This window comes from Periplaneta americana, chromosome 15 (assembly GCF_040183065.1).
Source record: "Periplaneta americana isolate PAMFEO1 chromosome 15, P.americana_PAMFEO1_priV1, whole genome shotgun sequence".
NCBI classification, from domain to species: domain Eukaryota; kingdom Metazoa; phylum Arthropoda; class Insecta; order Blattodea; family Blattidae; genus Periplaneta; species Periplaneta americana.
Genome location: NC_091131.1, coordinates 6,639,178 through 6,661,260, shown reverse-complemented (window position 1 = coordinate 6,661,260; position 22,083 = coordinate 6,639,178). Strand labels below are relative to the sequence as shown.

At 34.3% G+C, this 22,083-nt stretch overlaps 1 protein-coding gene across 1 annotated transcript in view; it reads left to right on the top strand.

The window, feature by feature from the left end:
• LOC138715814 (uncharacterized) overlaps positions 1–21,723 on the top strand; it is a 30,574-nt gene extending 8,851 nt beyond the window's left edge. Inside the window, exon 5 of the mRNA XM_069848908.1 lies at positions 1,681–21,723. The gene's annotated coding sequence lies outside the window, so the exon portion shown is untranslated. The remainder of the gene's footprint in view (positions 1–1,680) is intronic.
• The last annotated feature ends 360 nt before the right edge of the window (positions 21,724–22,083 follow it).

Sequence of the window (22,083 nt, the reverse complement as noted above, 5' to 3'; positions counted from 1 at the left end):
TATTCTTCACCTGACATAATTAGGAACATTAAATCCAGACGTTTGAGATGGGCAGGGCATGTAGCACGTATGGGCGAATCCAGAAATGCATATAGAGTGTTAGTTGGGAGGCCGGAGGGAAAAATACCTTTAGGGAGGCCGAGACGTAGATGGGAAGATAATATTAAAATGGATTTGAGGGAGGTGGGATATGATGATAGATAATGGATTAATCTTGCTCAGGATAGGGACCAATGGGGCTTATGTGAGGGCGGCAATGAACCTCCAGGTTCCTTAAAAGCCAGTAAGTAAGTAAGTAAGGCCTATATTACAATACAGTCAATAACACTATTGTTACAAGGTCTATAAACATCACTGTTGTTTAACATACACTGCTTATACACACACGTCTTACAACTTATATTCACTTCTTCGCAAGTTTCTGGCTGCCATCTTGTCTTCTCTAACAGATAAGTGGAGGACTCTGGGAAACTCATTCGTCATGTAGTTCTAATGGTCACCATCTATGACGTCAGGTGCTGGTCTTGTTATTTGGTCCGTAAAACGTAAGAAGGTGCTGGCTGCAGTTTCGCATCCTAGTATATTCATCCATGACGTCACTTTACACTAAAATTAGAATTAAACTAAAGAATGGAATAAGCAAAGAAATAACGCGAGGTGTTCGACAAGGGTGTTCTTTATCACCTGTTTTATTTAATTTATACATTGACGACGTCACCAGAAGGTGGCTATTACATATGGAAACAATTTTTAACCGAACCAATACACCTCTAAATACAATATTGTTTGCCGATGATCAGGCTATATTTACAACCACAGAAGATGACCTCCAACGAGCTTTGTTTAAACTGAACTGCATCGCCAAAGAATATGATCTTCAGATATCTACTAAAAAGACTAAAGTGATGGGTTTTAAGGGAACAACGCCATTAAGAACAAAAATAATTATTAATAATGAAATCATAGAGCAAGTGAACTGTTTAATTACCTAGGCTGCATGATATCATATGAACAAATTAACGACATAGATAGGAAGCTCTCTAAATTCCAGCAGTTAATTGGCATGATAAAAAGAACGCCAAAGAAGAAAGTTAGGACCGACACAATTTTAAAATTTTACAAAACAATGGTGATTCCAACATTAACCTATGGATCCGAAACATGGTGTATGACAACTCAACAAATGAAGAGAATAGAAGCAGCTGAAATGAGACTGCTAAGGCCAGTAGTAGGATATAGCTTATTAGACCACAAGCGAAATGAAGACATACGACAGGAACTAAATATGCCAAATATTATAGAAACTATCACAGAATATAGGAATAAATGGCATGAACATATATGTAGGATGGAACCAACCCGCATTCCATACCGACTACACCATTATAAACCCCAAGGGAGAAGACGAATCGGACGCCCTAGAAAACGCTGGAAAGACCAATTTTAATATTGCTATGGAGACGAGACGGGCCAATGGGTCCAAATCGTATTGTTGATGATGATGACGTCACTTTCTGATCACAGGATGCAGATATCTGTGAGGAAGGTCTTGTTTTCCTTGCTATTGTTGATTGTGCGTCTGGGCTGTTGCTTGCAGTTGTTTAATTTGAATTGTGTTTGCGTCTAAAAATAAGCTCTTTTTCAGTTGAATTTAGGTGAATTAACTAGTGTTCTTTTCAGGTTGCAGAGGAGGAAGTTTATGAAACTGTGGCAGTGTTGCCAATCAGACGAGAAGGTTGGTTGCCACATTGCTTCGCATTCCCTATAGTCTGCTGTCTTCGGCATATGGCAGCATCAAGTTTGTGACATCAGGTGGTGTTCCCAGTCTCCTCTTTGAGTATTCGTCACCTTTGTCTCTTGTCCTGCTGGGTACATCATCTCCACAGAGTATTCTTTGGGTTTGATGCTTAGCCAGATGAAGACTTTCGTCAAACCCTCCACGCAACAGAACGTTGACTGGGAACTGAGTGCAGCAGCCACAAGACCAGTCTTGGGCGTCGAGGGAGGATGGACAGTAACTTAATACTCCTTCGCTTTTCTCATTTGGTGATAGTTGAGCATTGCTCCAAGTCAAGCTCGTCTGCCAAGTTGCCATGTTGCTTCAGCACAAAATAAATTTAACGAATACTTACAAAGAATCTAGCTCTTAATTAAATATACTGTTTTTTTTTATTTATTATCGAAGTATTTGCTCTGAAAAGAACTGTTTTAGACACAACAGCAAATCTATGTATGAGATACATTGCTTCCTGCTCCTTCAAGCTAAGAGAACAATACCAACTGAACAAAGCAAATATAGCAAGTACTTGCAAAACATTTGGAAACAGTTTTAAATATGTACATATTACAGATACGAGATATCATTTCTTAGCCATCGATACGCAAGCCTACAGCAAATATTGCAATATAAATATGTAAATCCTTTGAAGAATAACTAGACTATACAAAACAATATTTATATTACTTAACTGTACGGTACCCTAAAACGAACATGATTGCATATTATTTTAAAACATAATATTTACGATTAGTTTTCAGTTATGATATAGATTAGAATCTTCATTTAAAAAAAATACAAGTACTGGTACTTAAGGGGAGAGGATGATATTTTAGGTGAAAAATGATTAAATTTAAAAAAAAAAAAAAAATCGTTTCTTTAGAATACTCTGTGATATGTATGGAATACTTTTCATAACATTTTGTGGGTATTTGTGCCCTTAGCAGATGTTGAGACGCCATTTTTAAACTTCCTGCGTTATGGATTTTTAAATCACATGCCCCCTTTTGTCATTGTTTCCGTAAATTAAATTTTCAAAAAAAAATTTTTTTTCTTTAAAATACTCTTTGATACATGTGGAATGCAATGCTTAACATTTTGTGGTTATTTGTGCCCTTGGCGGATGTTGAGACTCCACTTTTAATCTTCCTGCGCTATGGATTTTTAAATCACACGCTCCCTTTTATCATTGTTTCCTGTAACTTCATTTTTTGCTACATCGCCAGACAAAAATGGATATAATTTCTGAACTATTAAAGATACATGCATGAAATTTAGAACACACATTCTTTAGACTATTAGAAAACTTTTCTCTGTAACAGAATTTTTTAAGTTGATTTCATTTTAAAAATATGTCTGTTTGTTTGCAAAAAAGGAAATAAAAAAAGTGTTATTAAATTTTAATTGTTTATTTTACAAACGTAGGGACTAATATCAAAATTCTGTTACAGTTGTAGAGCATGCTTTTGCAAGTACATTGCAGAAAACTGTTTGAATCTATCTTTAAAAATGGTTTAGATATATTAATTTTAGTAAAATCCTGCATTGGGTATTTTTTTTTAATCTGGGCCCCAAATATATATATATATATATACATATATATATATTTTTTTTTTTTCAAAATTTATATTTGGTTGAGTTGCTACAGCAATGAGCTCTCTACATACAAAAAATTAATATTTTACACTAAATAGGGAAAAAGGTTTTAGAAAATACCATCCTCCCCCCTTAACTCGAGATATTTGCCTTGCAATTTTTTCATATGCATTATTTTTCTTCATTTCGTTATGGTGTTTCACAGAAACTATGGCATAGAGATATGAGTTTATTTCATATAATTGGATTAACTCGGAAAAATATTTTCTTGGCCAGGACTCTATGTTTTTTGTGGTTCTTGGCACCATAATATTTTCGAATTTTATTGGTCAATTTCTTCAAAGAATTGAGTCTTTGATGAATCAATTATTACTTACTTTCAAGATAATCAATGACTGTTGAAGTAAGTGACTTGACAATAAATTTTGTAAAGTATTTACAAGTCTTGTGAAGCATTGAATTTGACGAAAATTTGATACTGTATAAGTAGCTTAAGGTATTGGAATTTCAGTGATTGTCTAAGCAGTCTCAGGATTTCTCAAGTCTGTTCCCAGAACTTTTTTGAGCTGAAGTAAACACCTCTAAAATACATGTTGTAGAAACTGAAGGATGTGGTTTTTACTGTGACGCGAGATTTTTTGCACCATGTCAAGAATGCAGCAAATGTTTCAGACCTGATTTGTGTATTAGCTCCATTATAAGGGAAGCCATGAATCCATTACTAGAACCTGTTCTCACTCTCTTTGTTTCCTGTGCAAAGCTCTCGCCCTTATAAGAGTCAATTTGGCTGTTTGATACTTTTTTTTTTCTCACAGTAAACACCAACAGCAATGCTTTGATGTGATTCTAGTAAGTAGCAGTTCCTTCTCTCCACAAGTTAAACGATCTGTGGCCCTCATAAGGACTGCTCTTCGAGATGGCAATGTTTTGAAAAGTTCTTGCATCTTCAGCCTATTTCACGCTTACTTTCACATTTGGCCAGTTTTGGAAAATCATCAATAATTTTTAAGCCAGCAAAATGCAATACATTGTGCAACATTTGGCAGATATCGATTACAAGCCAGCGGGACATGGGGCAGTGCTCAGTTATTGTCAATCATTTGTGCTGTAATTCTTGTCGATATCAGTTTTTTCTGATACATGTAAAAGAACCAGACCAAAAGTTTCTGACACCATAATTTGTTTCTGTGAATTATATTTTAATGTAGCTTTACTGCTTCTGATATTCAGAATTCAACTTGTAGATTCATCGTTGTCGTCTTAAGAAGTTCGGCTACTCAATTAAGGTTTTTCATGAAAATAATTAAGGTCTTTATTTATTTCTTGTGGGATGGGAAAATAGTGTTGAGTAGGTCTTGCATTGGTTTCATTCCACTAGCTGATATTCACGTATGCTCATCTTGTTTGCAATGTTGCAATTCCTGCGAATTGTGTGCTTTGGTAATTTTTATATATACTTTTTTTTTTTTACCAGCATGAGGCTCTAAATAGGAAAGGTTTCAAATCAGTCAATTGGAATAGTCAATAGTGATGACATCATTGATCTGATGGTAGGACTCGATTAGTCCACCACTTTCAGTAACATTACTGTGATGTCATTTGTCAAGTGTGGATAGTAATGCAGTTACAATGGGATTGTCTCGAGAATGAATCGGACAGCATACAGGAATTCTGGGGGAGTTACCAGGGTAACCAAGTAATATTCTGTAAAGCAGTGTTTCTCAAACTTCTTTCACCACGCAAACCCTTCATCATCATCATCATCATCATCATCATTATTATTATTATTATTATTATTATTATTATTATTATTATTATTATTATTATTATTATTCATTGATGTAGATGTAACTGGAAAATCGAAACTGTGTTACTAATGCACAAAAAATGTCAAAATTTAATTTTATATTTTATTGAAATTACAGATTTGCTGTAATCAATACTATGAAATTTTATAAGAATTTTAGAAAATTAAATCTCTACGATACAAAATTTCGTATATTTCATTAGTATTTAATAATAAACAAACATGTGAAATCTAGTACCTCAGTATTTATATTCATTGTGATGAATGTGTTTGTTTTCTAAAACTGCAGTTTCTTTTTATATCCAACATTATGGCAGAAAGTTGTAGCCTCTCTTCTGCTTCTGTATTTAGTCTGTTTTGGTATTTTGTTTTGACTCACACATATGCAGAATATCCAGTGATAAAAGTAATAAATATTTATTTTACATTTTAGGTGTTTTAACGTCATCATCATCATCATTATCATAATACTTTCATGGATTTGGACCAAATTTTCGATCTCAGTTGTCCAGTAATTGTTTGAATAGTCGTCCCTGATGTCATGTTCTCTCAAGGTTGGTAATTTTTCATTATTCTTGGGAGATGATCTCATCATGGCATCCGTTGGATGTGTTCAAACCAGTTATTTTTTTAATTTTTGTATTTTGTCCAGCACTGATGTAACTTTCAGTTCATTTGAAATTTCCTTATTAGTCTTGTAATCTAACAAAATATATTGCATAGTTTTTCTCATGAACTGCGCAATATATTTTGTTGTTGTTGTTGTTGTTATTATTATTATTATTATTATTATTATTATTATTATTATTATTATACTATACCACGCCAAGCACTAAATTACCACACTTTAGAAACAAGATCTTTGAGCCATCCTCTGAAATGACAGAGTGAGACCATAACAGGCTACCAGGCATAATACATGATAGGAAGAAGATTATTATTACTATTATTATTATTATTATTATTATTATTATTATTATTATTATTATTATTATTATTATTATTATTATTATTATTATTATTGGCGATGTTTTATATTATCACGTCATGGTTTTGTATACATTTTATAGTATAAAACAAAGTTTAAAAGTCATTTACAACTTGTGTAGCCCCAGAGTTCTCCAGAATACACTTTGAGAAACATTGCTGCAAAGAATAGGTCAATCTTTATGTGAGCTGTCAGAACCATTCTGTTAGCAACATAGTGTAGTCCGGTTTATGGATCGTAGTGAGGAAGAGACGAAAAGTGTGGGACAGGAACTTTCTTAAGGCAGGAGCTTTGCACTGTGCGACGACTGCATGTGGAGTGCAGAAATGTATTGAATGCACAAGGCTCTCAGTTGTGAGGAAAGCCATGGCACCATTGTGCTTAATTTCGCCATGTCGTATTGTGTGTCACTCATTCTTTATGCGTCATACTACATTGTCTTCCCTTTTGTATCAGTTTTGATTGATGCTAAGTTGATGTACAGTTGAAAATTATTATAGTGAGAATTGTCAAGGCTCAAGAAAACTGTCGTTATAACAGAGCCCTTAAAATTGGCAAAACAAATACATCTTCAGCATGCTGAACACTTTTAATGCGGTTCCTGATAGTTTGAAATATGTCAGTACAGGAAATCTCTTACATAGGCTAGACTATGAAACGGTTTTGCGTGCTGCGAAAGTAACCTAGTGTAAGTATTCCCAGCTAATGTTTTTACTGTAATTGTCCCTTTGTCTGGATACATGCCTCATACTTCTGCAGAAAGTTTCTTTTGACCAGCTGAAGTTTTTGTAATGTAATTAGTTAAGTTTCTCTACAAACAGGGATAGACAAATCCAGTGGCGGCTGGTGATTTGAAATTATGGTGGTGCACAATGGATATCGAAGAGGAGTTAAACATACTTTAAAGTTTAAAACCGTGTATACCTGCGGGGGTATACGTATAAAGCTAATTTATATGCAATTAATAAGTAAAATGACTAAATACAAGCATACCTATTTATACAGAAAGTCCAAAAGTGGAAGGGGTCGTGGGCGGAGTTCTCTATATTGCGATTTACCCTCATGAAAAACATTTGAGCACAGAATCATCAGAATGCTACCAAGTACCAAGTGCAACGCTTTCCTTCATAGAATTCAAATATAGCTTTCGTAGGGTGTCGGGAGATAGCAGCACTTATTGTCAGAATGACAACTCTTACAACTTTAAAGCAAAATACAAGCTCCTTTATGTATTGTGCCTTTGTGTGCATGCAGATTGAGAAAGTAATGTGCGACTGTTCGTGCACAAGCCGAATGAATACATTTTCCATGCTTATTACTTCGGACAAATGTCTAGTTGAAACAGATACTTTCCCAGTGAATTTAGTTTCTTCTGCACTGATGTTGGTGCCCATGTCAGGGAGTGCGACAAACCGTTCTCAATGAGGAAAGCAGTAGACCACGCCTCTAACCCCCCTGTCCCTGCACTAGCCGAACATCTCTATAAACTACCTTCCGTAGGTTTTCAACATCTTTGCAAACCAAGAGGCTCGGAGGCTCCTGCAGATGTACAAAACAAGATGCCAGCTGCAGATAGTCGTGAATGGAAATTGTAAAATAAAATTATATTTTTAATAGTAACAAAGCCGGGAGATTAGGAACATTACTGGGGGGTGTGCAAACCTGCAAGCCCTTTAAGAAGCCGCCACTGGACAAATCCCAGGCACTAGGGCGCCATGACACCTAAAATTTGTTATGTAGTGCCTGAGTATTTTATTGAGTTCAAAAAGAAATTTTAAGATTTCGAATTCTTATGTCTTCTTTCAATCCTTCCTAGAACTGTCTCTTTTGCCTGCATCCGTCTTATTTCTTCATTCTTGATTCTTTGCATCCTATATAATCCTGCATTCCTTCGTAAATAATCCATTTCCACTGCTAAAAGTCTCCTTCTACATTCAACAATCGGAGTCCATACTTCACAGTTATAACAAAGAACTGTCTCAACTAATGCTTTTCCTATATGAGCCTTAGTTTTCCTGGCTATGTTTTTGTCCCACCATATTGAATTCAAGGCTCCCAAAGTTTTCCTCGCCTGTTCAATTCTAATTTTAATATCTGCAGACCCAGTTCCTTCCTTTGTAACTGTAGTGCCTAAATATTTCTGTGGCCGTGAGGAAAAAGATCTTATCTAAAAATTTTATACTTCTCTGGAGAGCAGTAGAAAGATTGAAATTGGTGTCAGTTATAGGGTTTCTTCTTAATTAAGAGGTTTTCCCTAGATGTTATTTGTTTATATTTCTTCTAAAATAGATAATGTTGCTCATTTAACAATTTTCTTTATTATTTCCAAAAATAACCGCACTTAAGCCCTTTAAGACTAGAAGCCAAACTGAGTAGAAGGGACTATGTAAACATAAGACCTTTTTCATGTGAAAATAAATGAGAAATGTAAATTATTATGAATGCAAAATGGGTCTTAAACAATTATAGGACTGTTTACCCTGGTGCTTAAAGTTTTAAAAGGAAAGGGCATCAGTATGTGATAAAATGACTAAAATACAAATTAGACCTTTTTAATAGAGAAGCATGGAAAGTAAACATGTGATGGTTTGTAAGGAATAAAGTATTAAATATTCTTAAGTCCTTTATTCTGTGTGTGCTCAATTCAGAAAGTACTTAGGACATTTGGTAACACTCTGTAAATCCAGTCAGAGTCTTATTTGACTTCAACCGTTTTATCAGGTTGTAGAGAATTGTTTCCGCTTTCAGAATATATAAAAATCTCATTTTCACAAAAAATTTACTTAAGACCTTTTTCCTCCCGGCCACAGATTTAAATTTATCTACCTGCTTGATTTGTTCTCCGTTAGCAATTTCATATTTAATGTTCGAATTAGCTTTTATTAATTTATTAATTATAATGTTTAATATATTTTAGTATATATGCCTTTATCTTAGCTAGAATGGTTTTCTCATTGCATGTGGTGTAAAATGTGATGGCTCCTGAAAAAAAAAAAAAAGGGGGGGGCTTGTGCCTGAAAATTTTGGAATTTTGTCTATCCTTGCCTATAAATATATTTTTGAAAGTATTCCAAAAGTGAGGAGGTTTGACTTGTATTGTCGGACCATCGGATCTGTGCCCCTTCAGTGCTGTCGTCGTTCTTGGAAAAGTTAACGCCTGTACTCACTCCATTCCACCCGCTTTCCTCCCAACACGTCAAACAGCAGACCGCAAACCTTGCCAAATAGGATGTTGCCAAACTTCCGTCAAACGTTGTCATAAATAACTGGCCCTCCATGCTACAATATCATTTCTTTCAATCAAAATACATCTGGTATTTCTACATTATTTAAACCTAAATCGCATGTCTCAAATCACTTTCTGTAGCGTTTCTCTCCAACCTTGGAAATTACTGCTTCTCTCGCAACCTTCAGTAATTTCAGTAATTTCTTCAATGTCGGAACTTCTGTCTGCACGGTATTAAATTCTTATATCTTTTTTTTCTTAAAATATACATCGGTTCATATGATCTACAAGAATTAAAGGTTTCCTTGGTCTGTTCTTCCCTGTGATTCTAACTTTTCATCTCCTGCCCAGACTCCCTCTCTCCTGATTTTCTTTATTAGGCGCTCTGACCTGCCTATATAAATTACATAACATATTGTATTAGTTAAGTAATTTTAATACGTAATCAATTGAAATAAAATAAGCCTCACCAGTGATCGCAACTGCTTTTATCGTTGCCTTATTTTGTAGGAAAGAGATGACCTGTTTGTTTCTCTTCATCGCAAAATGCTATTACTTAATATTTTTTTTCACTACTCTGTGCTGCAGTATTCATGTTGAGTTGACAAGACTGGACCGCAAGTGCAAATAAACTGTCCTGCAAGAAGGCTCAAAATTGTGAATAGTGGGGGAGAGAAAGGGAGAGAGATAAGAATGCAGGGAGAGAAATGAATTACCGAGGCTGAGAAGGAATTAGAGTTCAGTTCGCATATCTTACGGGGGCACAGATCCGATGGTCTGACAATAGGCTTTGTCTTTCAGTTTACCTACGAGGTAAAAATTACCTTGGTGCCCACCACTTTCACCAGTTAATTCGTTATCATACGTTACATGCAGTGTCTGAATGCTCGCAAAGGGATTCATAGTTTTATTGTTCATTCGTAATTGTAACATTAAGAAAATAAAACCAAGCATGTGTTTGCATTTATAGTACACCATTCTCCAATCTGTGGACCAGGGTTTTGTATTCTAGAAATTAACATACCCGTGTAGTATAATCTGGAACATCACTGCATGAGGGTCTAACTTGTCTTAAAATCATTCACAATACCGCACTCTCATAACAGGGTAATGGGTATGCAAGAAATGCACAGTTGTTATTTTATACAGTGTAAAATTCTTTGGTATGTTCATTTGTGAATATTTGAATGAAGCCTTGATATCATCCAGTTTTTTCTTCAGTAATGACATCACGATTTATTCTTCTTTTTTGATCTAATATTAATTTTGCAGTTCTGAATGTTAGCATGCTTATGAACAGTATTCCAACTTGACACAGACACTCACAGAAACCTCGTTCAAAATTTTTTCTGCGCACTTTCCTTTTAGAATTTTCCCTAATGTATGTATTGTAAGTAAAAACACTTAGTTCCTTTGAACAAATAGCCATTGCTATCACTTTGAAGCGAATCGAAACTAAATCAAAATTTGCAGAACGAGGAGGGCAAAAAGCAAGTTAAACCGTACTGAGAAAACAAAAGACCATGAAGGAGTCATGATCTGAATTTTCTCAATATCTGCGATTCTCCCATCAAAGATTACTTCTTGGTCAAATTGTATAAAAGATTCCGTATACTCCGAAACTGATTTGACATTTATAAATGAAGTATGGAAACAAGTAAACGTTAATGTTAGCCCGAGAACTTCATTCAGGGGTCCTAAAAAAGGCCTCAAATTTTAATCAATTTCAGAAGCTTACTCCCAGTAAATATTATTAGTATTCTCTACCCTGGATTTATAACACCAAACAATTAATATCATCTGGGACAACATACGCACCTATTTTGACAAAATGTTGTCTTGAAAATTGGGGTGCAAACACTTAGATTTGAACAAATTTAAATTAACGCTTAATTTATGCTGCAAGATACGGTGGGAAAGTGCTGACAGAAACGGCATTTGTGAGTTCGTATTTGCTTGTCATTTGTGCACTTCTCATTAGTAATTTCACAACTGTTTTTGACAACAATCATTAACAGTAATGACCTAAAGGCACTTTTTTCTTTTATTCTGAGATTTTATGTATACAACTTTTAACAATTTTGCATCTTTAAATAAATCAAAATAATTTACCAACAACAAAATTATTGATGAAAGAGTAATCTGATATTAGTTATGGCAAATGTTCTGACGTCAACCCAGACCTGTTGACTGGAAGTTCCAGTTCTGATACTGCAAACGAGGATGAATATGATGTATAGCTAGAGGTCGGGATACCTTTATAACTTGTCTTGATAATATAATTTTAATATTTTAATCTTGAGTGATTTTTAGCACAGGTGCGTATTATATTTGCCAGTTTTTTCTGAATTTTAGGATAAAAAAATTGAAGTGTGTATTATATTCGAGTAAATATGGTAAATCATATTCATAGATTACATATGAGTCGGTCTACTATTCCAATAAACTTATGTTTTGAGGGCTGTTTTAGAAGGTTCAGAATTTGTGTGTAAATTTTAATTACAATTAAAAATATGTGCTAACTTTATTGTCAAAAATTTCGGGCCACTGTTCAGTGAATTGCTCTCAATAAAGCTGCAGAAACAAACAGATGGAGAACAAGTGAAGATTGTATTCAGAGTATGTATATCGGGCAGTGTGTTAGCATTCAAATACCCTCATATCTCATTATCAAATTCTCTAGAAAACTGTTACAAGTTAATTTAATTTCTCGTTACGACCATCATGAAAAAGTTGTATTCATTACATGCACTAATTTTTTTTGTATTTAGCATTTAAAATTATCGCTACTTGTTGTTTCTCTTATTGTGATGTACATCTTGTTCTATTGCTGTTTTGTTGTATGTGGACAGATTTTTATGTGTTACTTAACAATAACTTACATAGGAAGCAACAAAGACATGGCATTATAAGCCAGAATCAAAATGGTCGAGGGACCTATATGAGAAAATTTGTGTAAAAGCTTTTCAACTTTAAAATAAGCCAAGGGCTACAGCTGAGATGCTGAACTGTTTTGGATAACCGTGCACACATAGATACAGATATGACTCTTAATTTCAGTTTGATAGAGTTGAGTCACTTACAATAGACTTCATCAAATTGCAGTGTTCAAACTTCGTAAATGAAATTATGTGAGACATGTTGATGTGAAGGTGAATGCTGATACAGCACAGGAAAAAAAAGATCTAAAATTTATTACTTCTGTATTTGTTAATTTTTATGCAGTCTTGAAAAATCTGGACAATGTCTCTTTACAGAATAAATGATATATTTGTTTAGTGTAAGCATTCAGTTGTCATAGTGACGAGTTTGCTTGTTTATAATCAATCCAGGACGTGTATGGAGCAGAAGTAAACAGCTGACTAGCCATGCCAGTGTAACTTGTCTTTTCATTGGATTATCGCACCAGCAGACATTGGTTGCTAAGGATACAGTTGGCTGTTTACTTCTGCTCTTTACACGTACTGAATTAAGTATAGAAACAGTTGTATGAGTTCACTGTCACTTTAATCCCATTGGAACAGTGTTTCATCAATTTCTGTTAGTGAAATGAACCGAGTTGTTTCATATTGATTCTCTTCACCTGAATTCTGCACTAGAGGCGATTCTAATTTCTTTAAATCCATCACTCAAAAAGTTTCGTCAGATTTTTGGGCAGAGTTTTTTTCAACAGCTTTTCGCGGGTTTTGTACAGCAATGTGTTAGAATTTATTTGAGTCCTTCAGGTAAAATTGGAATAAAATGGTGTTACTTTCCTTACATATGAACTAGTGAGGAATGAAACATTGTAGGCTGCATGTTTTCAATATGTTTAAATTCAGAAACATCAGATTGTCAGATTATTTATATCATAAAAATACAGTATATACAGTAAAACCTCGATAAGATGCGCCCGCTTATTACGCTATCCCATGTAATACACTTTTTCTTGTCCGGTCCCTGCACATTTCATATATAACGCCTTTATAAAATACCCCGTTTGTTGTGCTCAAGTCCCGCATAATACGCTGATTTTGTGGAATATTTTCGATGTAATTTTCAGCAATGTACTGTAACAGCAATGAAACATCTTGGTCACTGAACTCACTGGTGCCATTAACCTGAAAAGTATTAGTATTCGACCATTTACCTGCACATTTAAACCTTCATACTTCATACCTTAGTATACCCCACCCTCTTGTTACACTCTCTTATTCGACTCTTTACCTGCGCACTTAAAGCCTGCATGCAGTTACAATACCTCACCCTCTTGCTAACCCTCTCTCTCAAACAACATTCCTCACTCGGCCGTAATAAAATTCTGGAAATTTTTGCTGGGCAGTTTGTTGTCCTTAGTGTATTGAAGTGTCTGTGAATGTCATTACAATGAGTGTTAAACAGAAAGCCCTTTCTGAGTTGGAAAAATTGGAAATCTTAGGAAAATACGATGAGAATAGTACTCTTACTCAGAAATAACTCTCTGATTCATTAGGAATCCATCATCGATATTAAGAATGATAATAAGAAATCGCGACTCAATCACTACAGCTGCGACGTCGGGATGATATAATCGCAGAAAACTGAAGTGTGGTAAACATGAGGACTTGGAGAACATGCACATGGCAAACAACTATAAATGTCTTCTTTTTTTTTTTTTTTCGAAAGAATTAAGTACAGTACATATTGTAAATGTCTTTGACGTACAGTACAGTAATTACATAATGGAGTAATACTGTATTACTTTTCATGAATCATGTATTTCAATAAAGAAAAATGCTAATAGAGTATAAGTCAAAATTAGTATACCCGCCTAATACGCGGTTTACACCCGGTCCCTTGAACAGTGTCTTATCCTGGTTTTACTGTACATAAACTACGTACAACAAATTAGTGTAAAGTTTTTATGAAAGCAGTAAATCAAGATTTGCCACTCTTAGCATGTTATGTTTGGTACATGCTATGTGTCCAAGTATCCGAGGTCTATTACCATGACAGCAGTGCATAAAACATCTCCCCATTAATACATTGACGCAGATTTTCTTACAATAAATATTCAGTATTTACTGCATAACTGTGATGGGGTGCTGAGTGCACTGTGTATTTTATTCTGGTATTACATTAGACAGAATAAGTATTCATACTCACACATAGAGCCTGGCTGTACATGCAGAAGTAAATATTGAAATATACTGAAAAAATTATATAATATGCCATTAATAGGATAGACAAGTTAGCAGTGAATTTGGCTTGTTCTCTCCTGTTGCATTATTATCAGTCTGATATTTTCCTTGGTGAAACTTTTCAAGTCCATCACTGAGACGTGTTTTATACAGTGAAAACAGTCTTTCTAGATTAGAAGACGTTATTACTAATCAGCAAGCTGCGGATTTTTAGGCACTAAATAGAGTTGAAATAGGCAGGCAAAAGAGGCATTCAAAATTCTAAAATAGGCATTTAAAAAGGCACTAACAAATTTCTCATTTTCAACGGCTAACACGACCATAGCGTAGCGTTATCCACTACTTTCTATAGGAATGTCATTACGGCAGTTAATAATTAAATATTCATCCAAATGTTGTAATGAGAACTGATGTCTATTGTCTGTAAGAATGTTCTTAAATTGGGAGAAACTCCTTTCCACTTCACATGAAGTGATGGGGCAATACTTCAGGGATCCAATCTCAGCTGGGGACCAAACCAGTGGGAACACAGTAATGTCAATGTATTTTCCAATCAATGCTTCTGATGACTTTTGCTTTGCATGTCTCCACGGTACGCTTCACATATTACAGCAGAAAACTCAACTCCATACTCAATTCACAAACTCACAAAACGGATACACAGTTTAAAACAACTACCACAATGATTCATGCGGCTTTCGAAATACATTTTTTCTTATTGGTTGATTTTAAATTATTCTAATTTCTCCACGCTCTGCTGGCAGTAAAACGTAACACACATAATTATCGATAGTTCTATATCACTTCCCTCTGCTAGATAAAAAAGAAACAAATTACAGATTCAAAAAATGTCGATAGAATGGACAGTAAATTCAATTATAATATATAATACGGATATTTAGGCAACTTTTAGGCATTTATAAGTAAATAAGCTTTTACTAGTGAAATAGGCAATTATAGGCGCTATAGAATTCGCTTATAATACTCACAATGTCTTAAAATGGATATGTAACCCAAAATCTTCCGCCTTCAGGTTAAGGATTAAAATAGGCATAAATCCGCAGCTTACTAATCAGTAATCATACATCAAAGGGATAAGTAAAGATTAGAAATGCTAAATTTGCATAAGTATCAAGTACAAAAGTGATTACGATGTTTCTTCCAATAGGCGTTACTATTGCTTTCTTAGTAGAACCATGAGCTTGCAAAATATTTTTCCATCGAGGTAATACATTTATAAATAGGGACCGGATTTTTATGTAATATTGAGGTGTGAAATATGTACATATTAATGTAAGAAAAAAAGCTGAATATGTACCAAAGTATGTAAAATCATGAAAATATTTAATATCAATATCTGCGCTGGTCTGTATTGTTAAGCCTAGATATTTGTAGTCTGGTACAATTTTTAATTTTCTGTTCTTCATGACGATTTCTACTGTTTCTGGTCTTCTTCCGCCGTTTCTGAGTATCATTATTTCTGTCTTGTCCACATTTATATCAAATTTGTTTTTATTGCACCATTTTACATGATGTTTATTGTTTCTTGTAACTTTGTAAGGTCTTTAGACCCTACTACTATATCGTCCACTCTTGCGTATGAGATTATTCCCTTCTTGATTTTTACAATACAAAGTAGTTGTACGAGAAAGGTTGTTCACTCATATTTACAGTGGACGGTAAGGGGTGAGGGCCTCTTTTATTTCCTGGAACTAAGATGTTATGTTTCGTCCCGAAATATATCCTTTCTCGGGTAGGTAAAAAGGCTTTTTAAATCTGTGTATTTCAAATTGTAAACTTCCCCAGCAGAAGTTTTCTTTTTCCTTTTAAATAAGTAAAACTAAATAAAACCCCTAAATATGTAGATTTATGTAATACCAAGCCATAATATATAATGTGGGGTAAATATGTAAAAATATGTAGTATCAAATTTTAATATATTAATGCTAATTACAAGATTCGCAAAGATTTGTTATTTATATACGGTTAGGTTGAAAGGAATATAATATGTAATTACATAAAAATCCGGTCCCTATTTATAAACAACAACAGATGCTTGTAAAGTTGTGAAATTGATTAGAAATGTCGCATTTGCTTATTTTCTAGGATGTATTACAGGGTGTAACAGGACCTGCCTGACAACCTTTGAGGAATGATAGTTCACACAGGGAGGATCATGTTTTGTTAAGAAACATATGCTCAATAACAGGTTCTTCATGAGTTACGCGTCCTTTTAGAAGCACATTCATGAAGAACTGTTATCTTGCATATGTTCCTTAATAAAAATTATCTTCTCTGTGTGACATATCATTTCTCAAAGTTTGTCGGTGAGGTCCAGTTACACCCTGTATGAAACGCATTTTGCAGGCTAATCTGGGCTCTGATCATTAACCTTGCATTGAATCAATTGCTTCTAATACAAAGCCATAGATTTCGCTTGTTTAACTAAATTATTCATTGGATTATCCCATAGATTGTAGTTCACAGTTCTCCAAGTTGAATCACATAAAAGATACGGTGTGCCTTGAGGCTTATGGTCCAAGAAACTATGATGGCGTGCATTTTGCAACTGCTATCAGAAGCATGTAAGAGTATGTATACATTTCATAATATATCTATATTGTATTATTACTACTATTATCTGATCTCAGATTCTGCGTGCTTCCGGATGCTTCTATGTTACGCACATTTCCTATCATCTCTCTGTATTAATTATGAACCTTCTGAGTCACGTGCACATCTTTTTGGACTCCTTGTTGCTGTTATTATTTTGTATTATGTAGTTTGGACGAGTGCATGTTTCCAGATGACAAGTTGAAGAGTCTCGAGTGAAATGTGCATCTAGAGCATACATGGGCACAATTTTCGGTTACGTGAGGCACTCGATTTGAAATAGTTTGTTTACTAGGAGAGGAGACTGCAGAGTAGGATGGGAAATATAAACTGCTGTGACCTGCGTCACCTTATCGTAATCGCTAAGGCGGTCAGTGGCGAATTATTAGGAAAGCGCTTGGTTAACGTGAGGGACTCGAAAACTTTTGTTCAATTTGGCAAATTAATTTGGCAGCTTTAATCATAAACCTCTTTACTGTTTCTCCATCGCTGAATTGATTTAAATCACAGGCAAGAAATTGCGTAACTAGCCAATAATATTCCATCACGTTGTCTACGTTTATTTTCTTGAATATTCTGGCATTAAGATTACTTAATAGATTTGCACGTTCTCGACATAAAATAATTTCAGAAAATCATATTTCGTTTTCTACGCATATTTGATATATTTTTTTATAAATTTCCTTCGGAAATAATACATACAAACAACATTTAATTCCTCGTACCTTTTAATTCAGCGTGTTTAAGGTATAATGACGTATTTAGTATACTATGCAAATGTTAAGATCATAAATTTTCTTCAGGATAGTACGAAAAAATAACATTTAATTTGTCTTACCTTCGAATTCAGCATGTTCTTTATGACATAAGGAGTAATGTTTTATATTAAATTTATTAATGGCTAATAGGATTTTCGAGCATTACATACATCGTATGTTCTCCCCTTCTAAACAGCAAAAAAAAACTCTTCCTCTCATTTCTCATGAAATAATCGTTTTCTAACGCATACACACTGCTTTGATAATGCCATTATGCCACCACTGATATTGCTTATGAAACTGATATAGAACCTGCCCACGCCTAGGAGCTGCGTGAGGGAGTAACGGGGACTGTGAAGATGATGTCACTCAGAGCGATAAGCTCTGTGAAGGGCAGTGAGGCACTAATTCTCAAGTGAGGCACGATGCCCATGTATGATCTAGAGCATTCTGTGTGTCCCAGGCACACTAACAACACCAGCATTCTCAAGTTGGCATTATTACATCTGCATACACAAAGATTTAAAGAGAAGATATCTGCACTTCTTGGTTAACTTGAGAAAATGACTGTGAAATGTTTGTTTCATTCTAAGGTTGGTAATTGAAGCCTGTATAGAGTAGTTTCTCATTGTAGAATTTTCTTTGTGCATCTTGATGGACAGCAGAACTCCAATAATCACATGACGTCATTGTGTTTAGTTTGACTATATATATGTAACTGCATGCAGAAAACATTCCAAGAGAGTGTCACTGCATAATTGAATGTCAGTTCCCTTATGCTGCTGTACAAGTTACAAGTATGTCAATTAAATTATGAAAACATGTGCAAGCAAGTCACTAATCACTGATGCTTTTGTTTCTCGAATTACCTACCATCTGCAGACCATTACTGTTTAATGGACTATAATGTAGAAACAAAATGTTACTTTAAATGAGTAATACACTACAATTTTCTAATTTAAAATTGTTGGTATTTTAACAAAATATGAAACTGATGAAGCTGGAGGCATTTGTGGGAGGACTTACAATATCTGATTCGAGATGCATAAAAATTAAACAAATGAATAGCTACAGTTTTATTTAGTGTCAGAAAAGAGTTACATGTTCAGTTAACGATGAAAATAATTGTAAATTTGAAGCTGAGTAAGATTTTTAAGTGGTTTTACTCCATCACAAATGTACCTTCATTAAAATAATTGTAACTCTTACTATTTACTCTTCCAATGGGGTAAATAAATTTTTTCTGTCTGTATAAGTGAGAGAGAGCTGTAGAAATGGGCTTGCTAATTATAAAACACAGCAGCCACTTTAACATATAGATTACTTTTAATTTTCACTAAAAACTTATCTTGCCTTTACAAGAAGTAAAAATCTGACAATCTTTATTGTTCTATATAACAGATTCATCATCAACATTCCTATGAACCTTCAAGACTATAAAAAAGAAATACACAGTATCAAATACATAGCACAGGAAAATGGATACAACCCCAACATAATAGACAACATCATAAGAAACACTAAACATAAACAAAAAATCGCAACAAAACAAATACATCACACTAATATACAAAAACAAGAACACATACAAGATTGCATAATTTTTCAAGAAACTAAAATACAACATTGCATACAGAACACACTACAAAAACATCTTAACACGCAGACAAGACAACAAATAAATACAACTTAACAGGAGTTTACAAACTATCATGCAATAGTTGCAACGACTTCTACAGGTGACAGACTGGAAGATCATTTCAATTACAAGGAACATATCATAGCCACAACCAAACTACTACACAACAATTCAACCTATGCAGAACACATCACAAACTTCAGTCACAACTACAGCAACATAGACAACGACATGAAAACACAACACATCCAGCCAAACAACCAGAAACTTGAACGATATGAAATTTCAAATTTACAAACATACAAAAAACACCCACAGCACATCCTGAACACTCAGCTGAATTTCAGAACATACACCCTTTTCGACACAATCATGAACACACCCCACCACAACAGGACACCAGAAGATAGCGTGGGACCTTCACTAAGCTTTAGAAAATGAAGGATAACACTTCGAAACTAGTCAGCCAGGTAATTTCCTAAAAAGTTAACAAGTAAAGAAGTTGTAAAGTTAATCAGTAACAAAAATTATTGAAAAACGTTCAACATAAGCTACTTTGTCCAGCCACATACATTTGAAGAAACTATAAAAGCTGTTCTGTACACATTCCACTTCTTTATTAATGTAAAATCAAGCAAGCTTTGTAATTTTAAAATGTACGCCATTACATACCGTTATCCACCCATATTTCTTCCTTTTCACGGAGTTAATATTTTTTGTCATGTTCAAACTACACCATTCTGATAACGACTGTGTTCCCAGATTTAACTCCTCCTTCAGTTGTCCTGCTCTAACACATAGTAAATCTCCCTTATAGAATACATGTACTATATATCTGACTTGACCAGTAATCAAAACTGATACATACAATTTCAGGAGACAATAAAATATCAGAGTAAAACCAAAAAAGATCAGTGCAATGTATTTTTCACTGATTTTACATGATGATATGATCTCGTCTTTATCCACGGTTAGAATGAATATATATCTGCATCTGTTTCAAATTTGGTGACACTACAGGCAAAAGATACTGTGGAAAGAGTGTTCATTGCATAGTTAGTAGTTTTCACTCTATGCATTTTATACTGCATAATAATATTTTGTAAAAGAATTATCAGCTAGAAAATTATATTGGCAGTAGTATTGCAGATAGGTGGTTTTGTATCACAAATTTAGAAATAAAATTGAAATATTCTGGCTATTGGATATCATTTTCTGGAAAGGAATGAGTTACACTTTGCTATAATTTAGATAATTGTACTTAATTTTCATTTTCACAGTATATAGGCCTACCATGTGTTTTTCTGGGTATAGGACATAGATATTTAACATTGCCATAAGAAACCTGTGAATAAAAACGATGGAGAAATAATTTAATCAGGGGGTCATGTTTAGAAATTAACAGGCTTTGACAATTTGTAAATCAAGAGAGCATCAGGCTTTGACTTAGCTTGTTCTCTTGTTTTACAAATTGTCAAAACCCGCTAATTTCTAAACAAGGCCCACTGATTATGATATTGCTTATTGTTTTTATACATAGGTTTCTTATAGCAATGTTAAATGCTATGTCCTATACTCGGATAAAAAAAACGGTAGGCCTATATTGTCATTCTTCACATACCTAGTTAATTTTTATATGAACTCAGTCCAATTCTGCATAAGAATATCGACGTCATTTTTATTCACGGTTAGAATAAAGTTATGTGAATATTTCAGTTATTATACCTAGCTTGAATTCATGTTTTACAATGCCATCGAATTGGTACAAAAATATATTTATTAGTTTATCTGTAATCTTGAAAAATATACAGGCACCATAGAAATGAATGCAGTGCCTGCATTCTTTACTTTGAGTTGTACCAGTATGCATTGATATTGGTTGTTGATGTTCTGCTGTCTGCATGTAGATTAAGCCAATAAGAAAATGACGAGACTGATGAGAGTAACATAACATTCCTTTGGGTGACACATGATTCATATCCAGCATTAAGTGTTTCAGTCTGAACTTCTCATGCAGCCGTGCACTGACAGTGTTTTTTTATCGCATTTAAATTATGTGATACAAATGTACTATTAATGTATTTTTAATATAAAAGATTTGTGCCATAATATGGTTAACTATGGAGAAAATAAAATTTAGCATTCGTAACATTGTAGAAACTGTCTTGTGTTTTCTTTTGCTCTAGTCCCATTTCCTTTGTGAAGCATACAATTGATAACCAAACAATGTTCGCGTTATTTATGTTCTGCTGATTCGATTTCTGACTCTTTGGCTTGTTTTGTCTAATCCCCTCCCCCACTTGTAACCCATCAAGAGTAAATGTTGGGTAACTTTTGGCGCTGGACCCTGGACTCATTTCACTGAATTATCACCATCTCATTCAGACGCCAAATAACCATAGCAGTAGATAAAGCGTTGTAAAAGAACCAATTAAAAATACTAATTGCGTAAATTGGATTGAAATTGCTTTAGAATAAGTTTTAGTGGTAAAGAGCAGCTCCTCCCTCATTGGTGCAGTT